The sequence below is a fragment of the Acomys minous genome, assembly GCF_964271855.1.
Source record: "Acomys minous genome assembly, chromosome: 20".
Lineage (NCBI taxonomy): Eukaryota > Metazoa > Chordata > Mammalia > Rodentia > Muridae > Acomys > Acomys minous.
Genome location: NC_140502.1, coordinates 2,672,729 through 2,689,973, shown reverse-complemented (window position 1 = coordinate 2,689,973; position 17,245 = coordinate 2,672,729).

The window sequence follows — 17,245 nt, the reverse complement described above, 5'->3', positions numbered from 1 at the left end:
CATCCTCCACACTCTTGACATCACCACCCCTGCCCCTCCCCCCCGTTCCCCTTCCCACCCTCTCCCACAGCGTTCCCTCCCTCCATGAGTGAGACGCAAGAATCCTCCCTTGAGCCTTACTTGTTCCTTAGATTCTTTGGGCCTGTGTATTGCAGCATGGTTATCCTGTACTTTTATATGGCTGAAGTCCACTTAGAAGTTATTTCATACCATGCTTGTCTTTTCTTGGCTTGGGCAACCCAACTCAGCATGATCTTTCCTAGTTCCACCCATTCCTGCAAATTTCATGATGTCTGTGTTTTGGGTGAGATGTTCTGTAGATATGTTAGTTCCGTTTGGTTCACGATGTCTGTTAGTCTCATTATTTCTCTAGTTTCTGTCCGGATGACCTGTGCATTGGTGTTTGTGAGGGCATTGAAGTCTACTACTACTAATGTGTGATTTGAGCTTTAGTAATGTTTCTTTTACAAATGTGGATGTCCTTTTTTTTGGGCCAAAAATATTCAGAATTGCGACGTGATCTTGGTGGATTTTTTTCCTTTGATAAGTATGAAGTGTCTTTCCCCATCTACTTTGATTAATTTTGGTTGAAAGTCTATTTTGTTAGATATTAGAATGGCTACCCCAGCTTGTTTCTTGGGTCCATTTGCTTGGAGAAAAAATTCCAGCCCTTTATTCTGAGTTAATGTCTGTCATTGCTGCTGAGGTGTGTTTCTTGTATGCAGCAGAATGATGAGTCCTGTTTCCACACCCCTTCTGTTAGCCTCTGTCTTTTTATTGGGAAATTGAGACCATTTATGTTGAGAGATATTAATGACCAATGGTTGTTAATTTCTGTTATTTTGGTGTTGTTTCTCTCTCTCTCTCTCTCTCTCTCTCTCTCTCTCTCTCTCTCTCTCTCTCTCTCTGTGTGTGTGTGTGTGTGTGTCTGTGTTTGGTTTTGCAGATGTAGGGTTATTTATTTCCTTGGTTGTCCTGGGTGTAGTTAGCCTCCTTGGATTGGAGCTTTCCTTCTAGTATCATCTGTAGGGCTAGACTTGTGAAAAATACTGTTTAAATGTAGTTTCTTCATGGAATATCTTGTTTTCTCCATGTATGGTGATTGAAATTTTTGCTGGGTATAGTAGTCTGGATTGTCATCTGTGGTCTCTTAGGGTCTGCATGGCATCGGGCCAGGCTCTTCTGGGTTTTAAAGTCTATGATGAAAAGTCTGGTGTAATTCTACTAGGCTTGACTTTACGTTACTTGGTCTTTTACACTTGCAGCTTTTAATATTCTTTCTTTGTTCTGTGCATTTAATGTTTTAATGCTTACGTGGTGGGTGGATTTTCTTTTTTGGTCCGATCTATTTGGTATTTTTTAAGACTCTTGTATGTTTATAGGTATCTCTTTCTTTAGGTTAGAGAAATTTTCTTCTACGACTTTGTTAAAAATATTTTTGGACTTTTGAGCTGGGAGTCGTCTCCTTCTTATATTTCTATTATTCTTAGGTTTGGTCTTTTCTTGGTGTCCAAGATTTCTTGGATGTTTTGTGTCAAGGACTTTGTTGACCTAACATTCTCTTTGCCTGATGTATCTGTTTCTTCAGTTGTATCTTCTAAGCCCGAGATTCCCTTTCCTCTCTCGTACTCTGTTGGTGATTCTTGTGTCCATAGTTTCTGTTCTCCTGCCTAAGTTTTCCATCTCTATGATTCCCTCATTTTGTGCTTTATTTATTGCTTCTATTTCCATTTTCAGGTCTTGTACAGTTTTATTCATTTCCTTCACCTGTTTGGTTGTATTTTCCAGTATTTCTTTAAGGGATGTGTTTGTTTCCTCTTTAAAGGCCTCTACTATTTTCATAAGGGTAAATTTAAGTTCATTTTCCTGTGTTTCAGTTGTGGTAGGTTATCCATTCCTTGTTGCCATGGGACAGCTGGGTTCTGGCTGTGCCATATTGCTGTGGCTCTTGTTGACTGTGTTCGTACGCTGGCCTTTAGCCATCTAGTTCTCTCTTGTGTTGGCCAGTCTCCAGCAATGCATTCAAAGCTGTAGGCCAGAATACGGAGTTCAGGGGATCAGGCGGGGTTTACTGCTGTTGGGAGTGCTTTAGGGGGACCAACAGACAGGGGATTGGAGGGAAGGGGAGGGTTCTTACCTGGCGGTCCATAATGGCGGCAGACCTCCAGGGACGCATGCAGAGCTGTGGTCTGGGGAATGCAGTGCACAGGGGACAGGGTGGAGCTCGGCTCTGTTGGGTTTATAAGAGTGTGTGGGTGTGGGGGATATGGTGGGGTGGAGCAAGGACACATGGATGACACAATACCACCCTTCCTCTCTTAAGTTTCTTCTACCTGGTACTTTGTCCTAGTTATGAGAAGAGTAACTAACACAGCATGAAAAGTAATTTTTAGGTTTTTTTTGAGATTATAATTCAATAATATTATTTTCTCCATCTCTTTCCCTCTCCAAAGCCTCCTATGTTTATATATATATATATATATATATATATATATATATATATATATATATTCCTTAATATATAAATATAATATGCCCATATGCTCAGTTTTTATAGTGTTACTTTATGTATGTTTTCATGATTGGCCATTTAGTATTGAATAACTGGTTGGTATGCTCTTCCCCAAGGCAGACTATTTCTCACACTCTCAGCATTCATTAGTTGCCTGCAGTTCCTTGTGTAGGCTCAAGGCCTCATGACCTTTTCTCCATTGGCTTCATCTTGTTCAGCTCATGTTTAGGCAGTCACATCAGAGCATCAGAGAGACTTTATGGATGCAGCTTCTGACATTTACAAGAGGATTGTGCTTCTCACAGTGAACTCCCTGATCTTCAGGCTCTTACAGTTTTCACGCTCTCTTCCAAACGAGCCTTGGGTGTAGAAGTTGTGTTGTAGATATATTCATTGGGACTAGGATCCCTGGCCCAACATTTTATCACCACCACCACCACCACCACCACCGTCTGATGATGATGATGATGATGATGATGATGATGATGATGATGACTTGTTTGTATCAGACAAAGTGATTGCAGTATAAGTACAATTTATTTTATCTAAAATTCATGCAATCCTAAACATGCAGGAAATAAACGAGACAAAACATACGTTAGGGCAGAAACTGACACAAATAGGTGTGGCCAGAATCTCTGTGGGTTCTTGAACCATTACATCAACCATCAGTCAAAATCAACTTTTTTGAAATTTTGGAAATTAATCCAAGGCTTAATAAAAAAAACAAACAAACAGTTTTCATGCAAGAAAAGTGGCCAAGCATCACTGAGGCCAGACTGGCAAACCTTGAGGTTCTGTAACTTACTTCCGCTCTGGTCTTCTGTTTAGATGTGTTGAGAAACACAAGCCCACACTTCTGACACCAAGGGGAAGCAGCAATCAAAAGCCCACCATCCTTTGACCCACCTGATGCTACTCGCTAACACCCTGCTTCAGAGTTGTACATCAATTTTCTTTTCCTTTTGGTAGCACATCACTCCTGAGCTACACCACCAGATCGCCGCCCCCTGGTTTCTGGAAGGTAGGTTCTTGCTCTGTACTGTAGAATGGCCATGACCTGTCCCTCTTCCTGACTCTACCTATTGAGTACTAAGTTTACAATTATTCACCACCATATCTTGGGGGAAAGCTTGTTTTCATTTGCCTGATTTAGAACTCATGAATGCCAAGTCTCTTTTGTGGGGGAGATTCATCAGACACATTTGTAGGTGAGCATTTTAATAATGAGAGTGTCCGAGGCAATGGATGAGATTAACACTGAGCAACATAAAAGAAAAGGGCTCTGGGTAAGACATCTGGAAAGTTGCGACGTGTACTCACAGACCTCAAAATCCAGACACAGAGATGGCACTGTGTTTACTTAAGAAAGACCTGAGGAGGCCGTGCACTCTCCCCTGTGGGACCCTGTATTCTGCATAGGAAGGAAATGAGGCCACGATGTCATTTTTGCTAGACTGAGTGTTGAAGGCATATTTCAACATCCGCACAGAGCCCATAAACAAAGATTATTGATTCAAAATGTTTAAGGAACGCTCTATCCAATTATATAGCTGACCACTAAGCTAACTGAGCCGAGACCTATGTGGACACCCAATAAATAATGCAGACTTTACAAAGTTACTTTACAAAATAAGGGAGGGCAGGAGGGAGATCACTAAACACCTATGCCAATCCAGGGAAGAGGAAGCAGTGTGATTTCAAGAGCTGTCAAATGGTATTTAATATATTTTAATTGTTTTATTTATTTTTATTTTGTGCATGTGCTTACTTGCCCGTGTGTGCACTGCATGTGTGTAATGCTCGCAGAGGCCAGAAGATGGAGTTAAATCCCCCCGGGACTGGAGTTGCAGGTGGTTGTGAGCTGCCATATGGGTGCTGGGAAACAAGTCTGTAGCAGATGGTTTTCCATTGTGAACTACATGTCTAGGAGGCGGTGAAAAATTCTATTTATGAGAGAGAGAGATGGTCAGAGAGAAAGAGAGAGAAGCAGAAGCAGTGAGTGGGTGACAGACACAGAGAGAGAGAGACTCCATAAATGCAGAAATAAAGGTAACTTGGAAGATAAATGCAAAACTTCAGATAACTAAAGTTGAAAGTTTATTGTTACAAGCCAATACTATAAAAATATTAAATGGAAGCCCTCAGACTGATTTGGCAGTAACTTACTGGATAGTAAGTTAAATATACATGTAGTATTAAAAAAATATGAGTCAAAATAACTACATGGGCAGACATAAAATGTCGTGTAAATATTTTTATTGCAATTTGATTTTTCCTGATTTGATTGCAAAGACAGATATAGAAAATGATAATTAATATTTTATGTTATTACCTTTGTCATGTGTTATGATATAAATTTTGACACTAGCAGTATCAAGAAGGAGGTATGGAGAATCATTGGAAATAATTTTTGCATACTAGTTGAATTAAATCGACAATTTAATAGAATAGATGGCAATTCCTGCAAAGCCAGTAAGAAAATAATTAGAATATATGGTAAAAGAAAAAGCAACAATACTGAACTGGAGTATAAGAATATTGATGTGTCTAAGACATATAATGGCGGAATTATGGAACAAAAATAATATATGTAGAAGCAAAATGACAGACATAAATCCTATTTACTAGTAGTTGCATTAAATGTAAATGGATTAAGCTCTCAATTAAAAGACAAAGATTGACAGAATGAATTTAAGGGGGAAATCAACCAAACTATCTACTGTCTGCAAATAATTTGAAAGAAAATAGATGGAAAAGAAGAGTAATACAGTAATAACCAGAGAAAGCTGGAGTTCTTACATTTACTTGAGGAAGCAGTAGGCTATATGAAGTGGATTTACATCAGATACTATTTTGGTCTAAAAAATAGAGAATCTACAAAATATCTTAGATATGTGAGCCCAGCAAAGTTTGTAACATACAGAAACTATATTCAAAACTCTATTGTATCTTTGGAAATGTGTAGATAAGTAAATTATAGATAAAATTATCCCAAAATCTATCTGAGAAGAAAAAACCCTAAAAGTATCTAAAATAACTCTGAAAGATAAAAATAAAGTTAAAGAAAGCATCGTCCCTGACTTCAGGACTTACTGTCTAACACACTCCCTCCCCCCCCCCCCCCCCGTGTGTGTGTGTGTGTGTGTGTGTGTGTGTGTGTGTGTGTGTGTGTTGTGCGCGCGTGAGTACTTGAGTTCAGGTGCCTTGGAGAAAGCCAGAAGAAATCATCAGGTCCTCTAAAGCTGATGGTACAGTTGATTATGCTGAGTCGCCTGACATGGGTGGTAACAACTGAAGACCAGTCCTTGGCAACTTCTCTTAGCAAATTAGCCATTTCTCCAGCCCACAGCCAATTGACTTTTGTAAAAGATACAAAAGCAATTGTATGGGTAAATGGTCCTGTAAACAAGATATTCATATTCATATCAATCCATCCATCATCTGCCCATGCATAGATCCACCCATCCATGACCATCAATCCATCAGCATCCTCCATCCTGCACTCATGTATCATCCACCCATCTACCTATATATTCACCCCAATCCATCATTATGCATCTGTCTCCCACCCACCCACTCGCCCATGTATCCATCCATCACTTATCCATCCATCCATCCATCATCCATCCATCCATCATCCATCCATCCATCATCCATCCATCCATCATCCATCACTCATCCATCCACCCACCCAATCATCATCCATCCATCCATCCATCATCCACCCATCCATCCATCATCCATCCATCCATCATCCACCCATCCATCTATCATCCATCCATTACTCATCCATCCATCCATCCATCCATCATTCATCCACTCATCCATTTACCCATCATCCATCTATCCATCTATCCATCACTCATCATCCATCCATCCACCCATCCATCAACCATCCATCCATCCATCATCCACCCAACCATTCATCAATTCATTATCCACCCATCAAAGCATTACATCTTACAAAATGTTAATTCAAATTTAGTCGTATATTTAAATATAAAATTATTACATTTGAAAAATTAAATATGAGAAAATCTTCAAAACTATAGGATCTATCAGGAAAATGATAAGTTAGATTTCACAAAAATTTAATGTTGTTGCCTCATGCAAGATCTTTTTATGAAAATAAGGGGAAAGCTACAGAGTGGAGAAATTATTTTCAAACAACATGTGGGGCTAATGACTCCTAGTCACATATACGAAGAACTTAGGTCTCTACAGAAAAGGAAGAAACCCATAAAAAATCATAAAAGACACATATTCTTCACTGATAATGAAACACAGGTGATAAACAAGCCAGAGAAATATGCTTAAGCTAAGAAAACAAGTTTAAGCTAAGAAGAATGTTAATGTTCCACTATTACATTTGGGTGAAATTACTAATGCTGCCAAGGGGGGACTGGAATTTTTGAAAACACTGGTGGAAATATATGTGACTGTAAAGTACAGTTTGTCTGTCTGTCTGTCTGGTCTGCCGAGCAGGGTGTCAGTTACCCAGGGAGGTCTTGGGAACTTAAACTTTATTTGACTCATATTCAAAATGGAATTTTTATTCAAAATGGCTTCAGTCTGGTTCCTTCTTACATAAAGATGGACAGATACCCTCCCTACATCCCAATAGCCTCACTCACAGATAGTTTCCCTTTATTTTGTGTGTGTGTGTGTGTGTGTGTGTGTGTGTGTGTGTGAGAGAGAGAGAGAGAGAGAGAGAGAGAGAGAGAGAGAGAGAGAGAGAGAGAGAGAGAGGAAGGGGGCACAGATGCCCATGGATCCCCTGGACTTAGAGTTTATTGTGACACTACCAGATGTGGATGCTGGAAACTCACTTGTGTCTACACTAAAACCTATGCACTGATGACCAGAGTGGTTCCACTTAAGACTGCCTTCCACTGAAAGCTTAAGTGTCCTTCAGTGGGTGACTGCTTCTCCACACTGCGGTATGTCCATTCAGTGGAGCCCCACTCACCGATGGAAATGAAAGAATTGTGTCTTCCACAGAATACCGTGAAGAGTACCCTGGATGGAGGGTAACTGAATGGCTTCCCCAGTGCCATCATTTGGTTGTGTCCCCGAATTCATTTGCTGGGAAACTTCGATCCTAAAGCAGCAGTGTTTGGGCCCTGACCTAGAAGGAGGTGATTGAATCACAGAGGCGGCCCGTCAAGAACAGATAGATTCAACACGGTTGTAAAGCAAGCCCCTCACTCTCGTCCATCTCTCTCGGTTGTCTTCATTTCCCCTTTGTCTTCCCCCTTACAACACAAAAGTCTTCACTGAACCCAACACCCTGTGCCAGCCCCCCTGTTTCTGGACTTTCCTGTCTCCAGTCAGAATCCGACACCCCCCCCCCTTTTCTGTGCTTTTACTCTGTGTGTCACTCAACTCTCATCAGGGAAGTTTCTTTTTGCAGTAGATGGTGGTTAACACGGGGACCCACGTGTGCAGAGAATGAGAGACTTTGAATCACTCAGCCCTGACCGGGATGTCTTTATCAGGATCCTCCCCTCAAGGCTCAGGGACCTACGCAGGGAAGAAGGCAGGATACTAAGAGCCAGAGGTGGTGGAACACTCCAAGGAAATGGTGTCTTCAGACATAACGGGGAAGATGTACATATCAGCTCACGGAGACCATGACAGCATGCACCAGACTTGTTCAGGTTCAAATTAGACAAAATCCCAGCACAGGAGAGAGAGAGAGAGAGAGAGAGAGAGAGAGAGAGAGAGAGAGAGAGAGAGAGAGAGAGTTAGTTTATGAGGGTGTATGACATTTCAGATGGGGAAACACTGTGAATAGAGGTTTGATCACCACAATCCACTCCCATTCTCCTACTCATGTTGTGGAACGTGACTCAGAAGCTCCTCTGGATGACTCATTTAGGCCAAGAGATGGCCGTGGAAATGGTGCTGGGACACTTCCGGGTCTAGTCTCTTTAGACCGCTGCTCCCATGTGGCCAGACTGGGCATCACCCGACAGAGGCTGAGAGGCCACAAGGAACTGGAGAGGCAGAGACCAGTGCCAGAGAAGCAGGGGCGGCTGTTTGTCATTCTCTCTATGCCAGCTCTCCGGAGCCATCCCTCTGACTCGTAAACAGAAGGAAACAACTTAAAACTAGGTTATCAGTTTCAGCCCCGAATACTTCCATGTGCGCTGCCCGTTCCTCGTGGCATTCCATGTGTTCACATGACACTGCACGCCCATCATCTTTCCCTTTCTCCCTTCCACACCCTCAGTCATCCTTTTCCTTTCATGTCTCATTTTCTCCCTAGCTTTCGTGTCTTTTTAGAAAACAACCAACACCTGGTTTTTCACCTAATGTCCTAGTTCATCTGTTTTTCTAAAAGCAACATAATGTCATATTTTGTTCTTAATGGTTAAGTAAAACCCCATTGTGAATGAATGAATGAATGACTGCAACGCCAATGAGCATATATTCCACATTTTCTGTTGGCAAGCCCCCCGGAGAGAGTGTACAGCTTGGTTCTTGTGAGAGAACAGGACTGTGCGTGCGTCTCTTACAGATTCCTTTGGGTGTATACCCAGAAGTGGTGTGGCAGCATCAAATGGAAGGCCTATTTTTTAACTGGGAGAAGGAACATTCCTACAGATTCCCTTAATGGCTGGTCTACTTCAGCCACCAGCAGTGAATAAAGAATCACATAAAGAATAGCTCTTCTCTGTGCCCTTCCCGGCATTTGGCACGGCTGTGGTCATTCTCAGACAGACTGCCTATAATCATCTCGTATTTCTCATTTTACATCCTTGACGGAGCATAAACTTTTCAGGTACTTACTGGCGATCTGTATGTTTTCCTTTGCAAACTCTCTGCTGAAATCCTCTGGGCTAGCCTCCCTTTTGTTGATAAAGTCTTTGAGTCCTTCATACGCCCTAAGTATCAATCCCTTGCCGGATGGACATTTGGCAGATTTCTCCTATTCTATAGGTTCTCTCCTTGTTTTTTTTAAAATTGTTTCTTTTATTGTGTAGAAGCTTAAAAAGAAGACTTTTGAAACAGGGTCTCATTAGCCCAGACTTGTCTCAAACGCGTTACGTAGCCAATGATGGCCTCAAACCCTCCCTGTTCCTTCTACATCCTCCCCCAGATGCTGACATCACAGATAGAAGCCACCATGCTGGACCCAGAAGCATCTTGGTTTGATACAGTTCTCTCTGAGAAATCCTTCCCCTCATCCTAGCCCTGACCTAGGAATCCATTTTAAAGAGTTTCTCTTGCATTCTCCCTCTTGGTGCTTTGAAGCGTTAGTATCTTACATGAAGCTCTGTGGTGGATTTTCAGCTGATTTCCGTACATGGTGTGTTAGTGAACTTGGGCAGCGTGGTCCACTGGAAACAGTCATGGGCACAGACAACCTTGGCCCGGCCTGTGGCTCCATGCATCCTTCCGACGACCAGGGTAGGGACCCAGGACTACAGCCATGGCTATTTCCATGCATGGCCTCGATTCTCTTCCAGACTTTGCATGAAGGTCAAAGGGCATCCCTACCAACACTTCCTCCATCCAGGGCTGACTTAAGACATTTCTCTTCTTTCCCCTTCTCTTGAATTTCTTGAGTCCTCTGCACTGTGCTGAGAGGGCTATTACTGCTCCGCTATCGGTCTGCTTAGCTTTATGTGAGGAGAGTGGGAGTCACTCAAGGAACCCGTGTCCTGCCCTCATAGGTTGGTACTAAATGGTGCCGGTGACGTACTCTTGTGTGCATGCCTGCCCAGAGCCAACAGATGTGTCTGCCACTCAACCCCCAAGGCAAAGCCAAGGTTGTCGAATAAAACATAAAGAGCATTCTCCAGTTCTTTATGGGGAAATAGGAGGCTACAGAGCTTATGTCTGAGCGATGCTCATGAGCTTGACAGGGCTTGATGTCTTTTCCTTTTCCTAGGTGGGGCGTGGTGGAGAAAGCCTGAATCTCTAAGTGAGCATGCATCATGCTGCCTCTCTCTCTTTCCCTGTCCTTTCCACACACCCTCCAGGCAGGCGGGCAGGGTCTTGGTATTGTTGTGTTTTCTTGGACAGATTAGCACACTCTGGTTTTGGTCACAGGTTCCCACATTTGAGGTCGTTCTCTGTCTTTCCAGGGCCAGGAGACAGGTATGCCCCATCTTTTCCCTCAGAAACTTGAAAGAAACATGGACTGTGCGGGCAAAGTAAGCACATGAAGTCTGTCCTGCTGGGAAGAGAAGTTGGTGACTAAACTCATCTACTTGACAACACATATGCAGTATGGGGTCCAAAGAGAGACACAGTTTTCCAAGGTCAAACAGGCACCAAAGACAGGACAGTTCAGCATCCAGGCCTTGTAATCCCACGTCAAGATCTACCTAGATGTGATGTAAGTGGTGGTGGTGATGGTGGTGGTGGTGCTGGTGCTGGTGGTGCTGGTGGTGATGGTGGTGGTTATGGTGATGGTGGTGGTGATGGTGTGATGCTGGTGATGGAGGTGATGGTGGTGGTGGTGGTGATGGTGATTGTGATGGTGGTAGTGATGATGGTTGTGGTGATGGTGGTGGTGGTGGTGGTTGATGGTGTTGGTGGTGATGGTGGTGGTGGTTGTGATGGTGGTGGTGGTTGTGATGGTGGTGATGCTGGTGATGGGGGTGATGGTGGTGGTGGTGATGGTGATTGTGATGGTGGTAGTGATGATGGTTGTGGTGATGGTGGTGATGGTTGATGGTTGTGGTGGTTGTGGTAGTGGTGATGGTGGTGATGGTGGTGGTGGTGGTGATGATCATGGTGGTGGTGGTTGTGGTGGTGGTGGTGATGATCATGGTGGTGGTGGTTGTGGTGGTTGTGGTGATGGTGGTGGTGGTGATGCTGGTGGTGGTGATGGTGATGGTAGTAATGGTGATGGTGGTGGTGGTGGTGGTGGTGATAATGAAGATAATTATGATGATGTAAAAGCAAAAGGCAAGGACAGTCATGAACTTGGACTGTGGTGTAACAAAGAGTTCACATGTCTGCTAATCACTGCCTGGGTGCACTTATTTCATTTGATGCATATGGCTGTTTTGTCTGCATGTATGTATGTGTACCACCTGCACGCCTGGTGCCGTAGAAGCCAGAAGACAGTGCCTGCATCCCCTACAACTGGAGTTACAGTGAATTTTAAGCCATCAAATGAATGCTGGAAACCAAACCAGGGTCCTCTGTAAGAGCAACAAGTCTCTTCAGCAATAGCAGCTCTTGGTTTCTCCAGACCTGACATGCTCCACAGACTCTCCCTGATGAGTATTATTCATTTTGCATGGGAGAAGGAAGCACTAAATGTGATGCTACCTCCTTGATCAAGCTCAGGCGTCCCAGGTACCGCTGAGTTCTTTGTGTAGGAAAGTGGGATTCTCCTGACACAGAACGCAGGGCAGACCACACTGAGGACCCCACTTTACCTATGAACAATTTAAGGAACATCTGTATGTTCTATTTTGGAGCCAATTTCTCAGTCAGAAGAATTGATTTGTGCAATTAGGCAAGTTTTTTTTTTCCTTAAGGAAGATTTTGCATGAATTTGCAATATAATTTTCCTTTTTCTGTAACTGTTAATTGAAAACATTTATCAGGTTTTTAAGCTGAAACAAAGTTAACTTTGGGGAAAAAAAAGGTGTGAACTGCTCATTTTTTATGCAATCTCAATGTTGTCTTTGACGCTCTCATTAATGTCTTATTTACCATCAGGGCTGAAGGCTTCTCAGCTCAAGGGAAGAACAGCCTGCCGTAACCTATAGTGGGATACACATTTCAGATCCAATTAATCCAGCCACTGTCTCTGCCCTCTGTCTCCTCATATCACCACTCCAGGGGCATCTGGGGGCAAAGCCACCCTGACAACATTCAGGGGAAAATTTTAGTCTACAAATACAGGTGTTTAGTAAATAATGGTGATGATGATTAATAATAATAATAATAATAATAATAATAATAATAATAATAATAATAATATAACAATAATATAACAAGCCTTGGTCTTTGGTTGCTTTTGAGATAGTTGCACTACATAGCCCAGGTTAACCTTAAACTCTTTCTTGTCTCCTGCTTCAGCATTTCTATGTGCTGAGAAAGGAAACAGCTGCTAGCATGCCTGGGTGCTGCTCTGTAGCTGTACACATCTAAGGCCCTGAGCTAATACCTAACTTATTAAAGTTTTGTTATGCTGGAAACACATAATGCTGCAAACTCTTCAGTGAGAGAAACTGTTTTGTTTTTTTGGAGGTTTAATAGCATTACATGATATTTTTATATAAGTACACAATTAAAATTTGACTTTCTACCTGACAGATACTGAGCATTGCTTAGCTTACTAATAGTTGTCTTTTTTTTTTTTTTAACTATCTGTCATTATTCCCTTACATTATGGTTAGATATGAAAGATACATTTCTGGATATTTTACGAGTTTTGTTGATATTTTTTGTTGACTCACATAAATCAACCTATAATAAATTTTACACGGATGTTAGAGAACTGTTTTCTGTGTGAGATAAGATACGATATTCACATTTTCTCATTTTTTTTCTTCTATTGATCTGTCAAAGACAAAAGTCAGACAATATCATTATTGTTGTTTTTTTTTCTCGTCTCTCTTCATATTTCTAAACAGACTGCTATTGGGATAAATTCCTTCCAGATGATCATGTTAATGCCTGCTGGCTTTATTTCCTTTCTTCCACACTTGTGTTTTTTGTTACTTAGGAGAGGGTGTGGGCATATACATGTTTCTGTAGGCCTGTGTGTGAGTGTGTCTGTGTATGTGAGGGTATGTGAGTGTGTATGTGTGTGTATGCATGTGTGTTTGAGTGTGAGTGTTATTGTGTGCATGTGTGTGTGAGATGTGTGTGTGTGTGTATGCATGTGTGAGTGTGTGTGTGTGTGTGTGTGTGTGTGTGTGTGTGATAGAGCAATCAGTATTTCCTGCCAGATTCCATTTTGGACAGAAAGTCAGTCATGATATATTCCATAGACTGTTTGACTCTCTGCCCTTCTTCCTGGAGTCAAACCTGTCAGAGCCTTCCATGCCGTGGTCTGTGGGAAAGCCGTGGCTCACCCGTAGTCTGTGGGAAAGCCGTGGCCCATCCATGGTCTGTGGGAAAGCCGTGGCTCACCCGTGATCTGTGGGAAACCTGTGGCTCACCTGTGATCTGTGGGAAAACCATGGCTCACCCATGATCTGTGGGAAAACCGTGGCTCACCCGTGGTCTGTGGCAAAGCCGTGGCTCACCCATGATCTGTGGGAAAACCGTGGCTCACCCGTGGTCTGTGGCAAAGCTGTGGCTCACCCCAGTAGCGAAGCCGGAACATGCACCCCGAGGCCATTATCATTTCAGCCTGAGACCTCTGCCAATGCTAATGTTGACTCAAGCCAGCGTCTTGCTTCTCTGGCTTCAGGCTCCAGACCAATACACCACATTTGTCTGCACGCCACCACGTTTCCCCCGCCATGGTGACAATGGACTAAAACCTCTGAGCTGTGAGCCAGCCTCAGTGAACTGCTTTCTTTTACAAGAGTTGCCGTGGTCACGGGGTCTCTGCACAGCAAACGAAACCCTAACTAAGAGAACCCTAGCATCTTAAGCTACGAGCCTGTTATGGCCACTGCATCCTGTAACATTCTTGCTAGAAGAGCCTACATTCCAGGCCAGCCCTCGAGGTCCCTTAGTGTTGCTTCTGTTTTTAGTTCGTTGCTTAGTTTGCCTGTTTTTATTTTTGGAGACAGGATTTCTGTTTGTAGCGCTGGCTGTCCTGGAGCTCCACTGGCCTCAAACTAAGAGATCCGCCTACTTCTGCCTACCCAGCACTGGGAATATTAAAGGGGTGGGTCACCTAACAGTGTTACTTATTTTATTTTTTTAAAGATTTAGTTCCTTATAATTACATTCATGGGGAGGGGTACTACGTGGCTATTAGTGCACAGGAGGGCAGGTGCCCACGGATTCTCTTAGACCCCTTGGGCTAGAGTTAGAGGAGGCTGCAAGCTGCTTGGTGTAGGCGCTGGGAATCCACCTCAGGTCCTCCGCAAGTGCAGTCAGTGCACTGTTCTCACTGCTGAGCTATCCCTCCAGCCCCTCGCTTAGCTTTATGTCCGCCGTAGTGGTTTTCTTGCTTCCTTTCCCTTTGTGCATGCACCTGCTATGGCAACATGGCCTCCCCTGTGGTTTCCCCCAAGTCCACTCAGAGGGTGCATGAGAGGCTGCGTCCCCTTTGTCTGATCTAACTGACTCCGCCAAAGCCAGGCCCTCTCAACAAGCTATTGATTGGAGGTTTTCAAGACCCCCCCAAGATCTCTGCCCCACATGGAGAACCTGCCTCCTTGACCCTAAATGCCACAATCGGCTAAATCAAGTCCTGGAAGATTTCTTTCTCTTCCTTCGCTCTCTCCCTTTCACATCCCGTGTACTTTTAAAACCCCACCCCCACCCCAAAGAGCTGGAGTGGCCTTGGTTTGGCTTTGTAATGCTAACCTCGGTTCTTCCCACTGGAAGATGGCGGCCCTGATGGCAGTTTCTGGTAGTTTCTATCCTCCTCTGCCTCAGCAAGACTCCTTACTCCCTGCAGGGAGGTGTTTATTTATACTTTTTGGCTCAAGCGCCACCTTCTGAGGCTGGCATCTGCTTCCGGGCACACACCCAGGCCATGTGAGGTGATGCCTCCCTTCTCAGCTAGGGCTTGTTCTGCCTCCATCTCCAGATTCCATCTATTTTAATGCACAATAGCTACCCCGCATCAGCCGCTGCCTGCTCCGCCACGCATTTTACCTTGTGCCATCTGGCATCTTCCATCATCTGAAAATGGGCCTAGTAAACGAGAGAGCAAACTCACAAAGCTCCCCCAGCATCTGCCCCTTTGCCCACTACTGGAGCCTTCCAACCCGAAAGCTGGGAGGGCAATGGGAATGCTGCTGCTTTGCGATCTAGTCCCGCCCCTCTCCTCTGGAGGCTCACTCTGCTCTCGGCTTGGAAAGCATTTTAGATACAACCCTAGCCCTGCCAAATAGAATTAAACTGAGCCAACCTTGGGCCATACTGTGGTTGCAGTAGGCAAGGGAAGGAGCTAAGGGTGGAAGTTCTTTGGGTTCTGCAGATTCTGAAAAATCAGATGTCTTTTTTTATATATAAGAATTTTAAAAATGTGTTTTACAAATAGTAGACTTTGGGATGTTGGCTGATAGAAACACCCTTTTTCTAAGCCTTATTATTATTTAAAGTTTATTTGTGTATATGTGTGTCTGTGTGAGTAAGTGTGCACATGTGTGCACATGTGTATGTGCTCATGTACATGTGCATGCGCACATACACATGTGTGTGTGTGTGTGTGTGTGTGTGTGTGTGTGTGTGTGTGTGATGCTTGAGGTAGCCAGAAGAGGCCTCAGACTCTCTGAAGTTGGCATTAGAGATGGTTCTAAGATGCACAGTGTGAGTACTGGGAACTGAACTCTGGTCCTCTTCCAGAGCAGTGGTGCTCTCAACCCCTGAGCTATCGCCACAGCACCGACAGACTTTCTATAGCCACCAGAAAGGCCTGGAAAGCAGCGCATGGCCTCTGGGCCTCTTGAGGGTAGATGCTAATTCATACACATCTTGAGGCACCTTGCCACCAATCTGAGCTTGAAGCATTGTTATGATTTCAGTCTGCGAGGTCCCCACTGGCTCATGGGTTGAGTCCTTGGTCCTGAGTTGGTGACACTACTCCAGGAAACTGTGGACATTTTCAAGGTAGGGCAAAGGTCAAAGAAGTAGGTCATAAAAGGTCGTCCTCAAAGATGTATTATCCTTCGCCCCTTCATTTAAGCCACATCTCCACCTCTCAGTGTGTGTGTGTGTGTGTGTGTGTGTGTGTGTGTGTGTGTGTGTGTATGTGTGTGTGTGAGACATTCCCATCTCTCAGTGTGTGTGTGTGTGTGTGTGTGTGTGTGTGTGTGTATGAACGCATGTCTGGTATTAGTCTTCTGCTGCTGTGAAAAACATCATAGGCACAGAAGTTTAAAGAAGAAAGAATTTAGATCTAACTTTTGGTTCAAGGGAGATACGAGTCCATCATGATAAGGCAACATGGAAGCAAGTGGCGGCCGTATTGGCCAGAGTTGGAAGCTCCCCCCTCTCTCTCCCGCCTCCCCCTTGCTTTCCATGTAAGGTAAGGCAACGAATTTCTTGCCCCCTCTACACTTCGTGCCGTGATGTTCCACACCATACCCGGGAGCTAGAGAGCTTTGGAAAGGACTGTCTGATAGTGTGAGCTAAAACAAATATTTTCTTCTTCCTCTAAGTTGTTTGTAGCAGGTATTTGGCTCACAGCAACACAACCAAACCAAAACCAAACTCCTCTGAATTAGAATCTCTTGACCGTGAGCCAAACTGCTTCAGGTCAGCCTCGACCTTGTACACTGAGGAGTTGCCTTTGGCACAGAGATCAAATCCAGAGCCGTATCCTCGAGGGTCCAATTTAGAGGTCCAGGCACATGTGTTTCTCCTGGGCCCGATGCCTCATGGCTCCTGCCTGTTGGCTCTTACGGTTTAGGCATGGGTAGCTGAGAAGACACTGTTGATGCCCATGAACTTGTCATGTGGAGGAAACTGAGCAGCTTCCAAAGCTTCTGCAGCTTGGACTCCCTGAGCACCAGATCTGGACGCATTCCTCGACGTCAACGTCAAACGGACGGGGCTTTCCTGACGATAAGAAACAGAGGCCTGCTGGCGGAATTACAGACAGAGGGGGCTACCACGGGG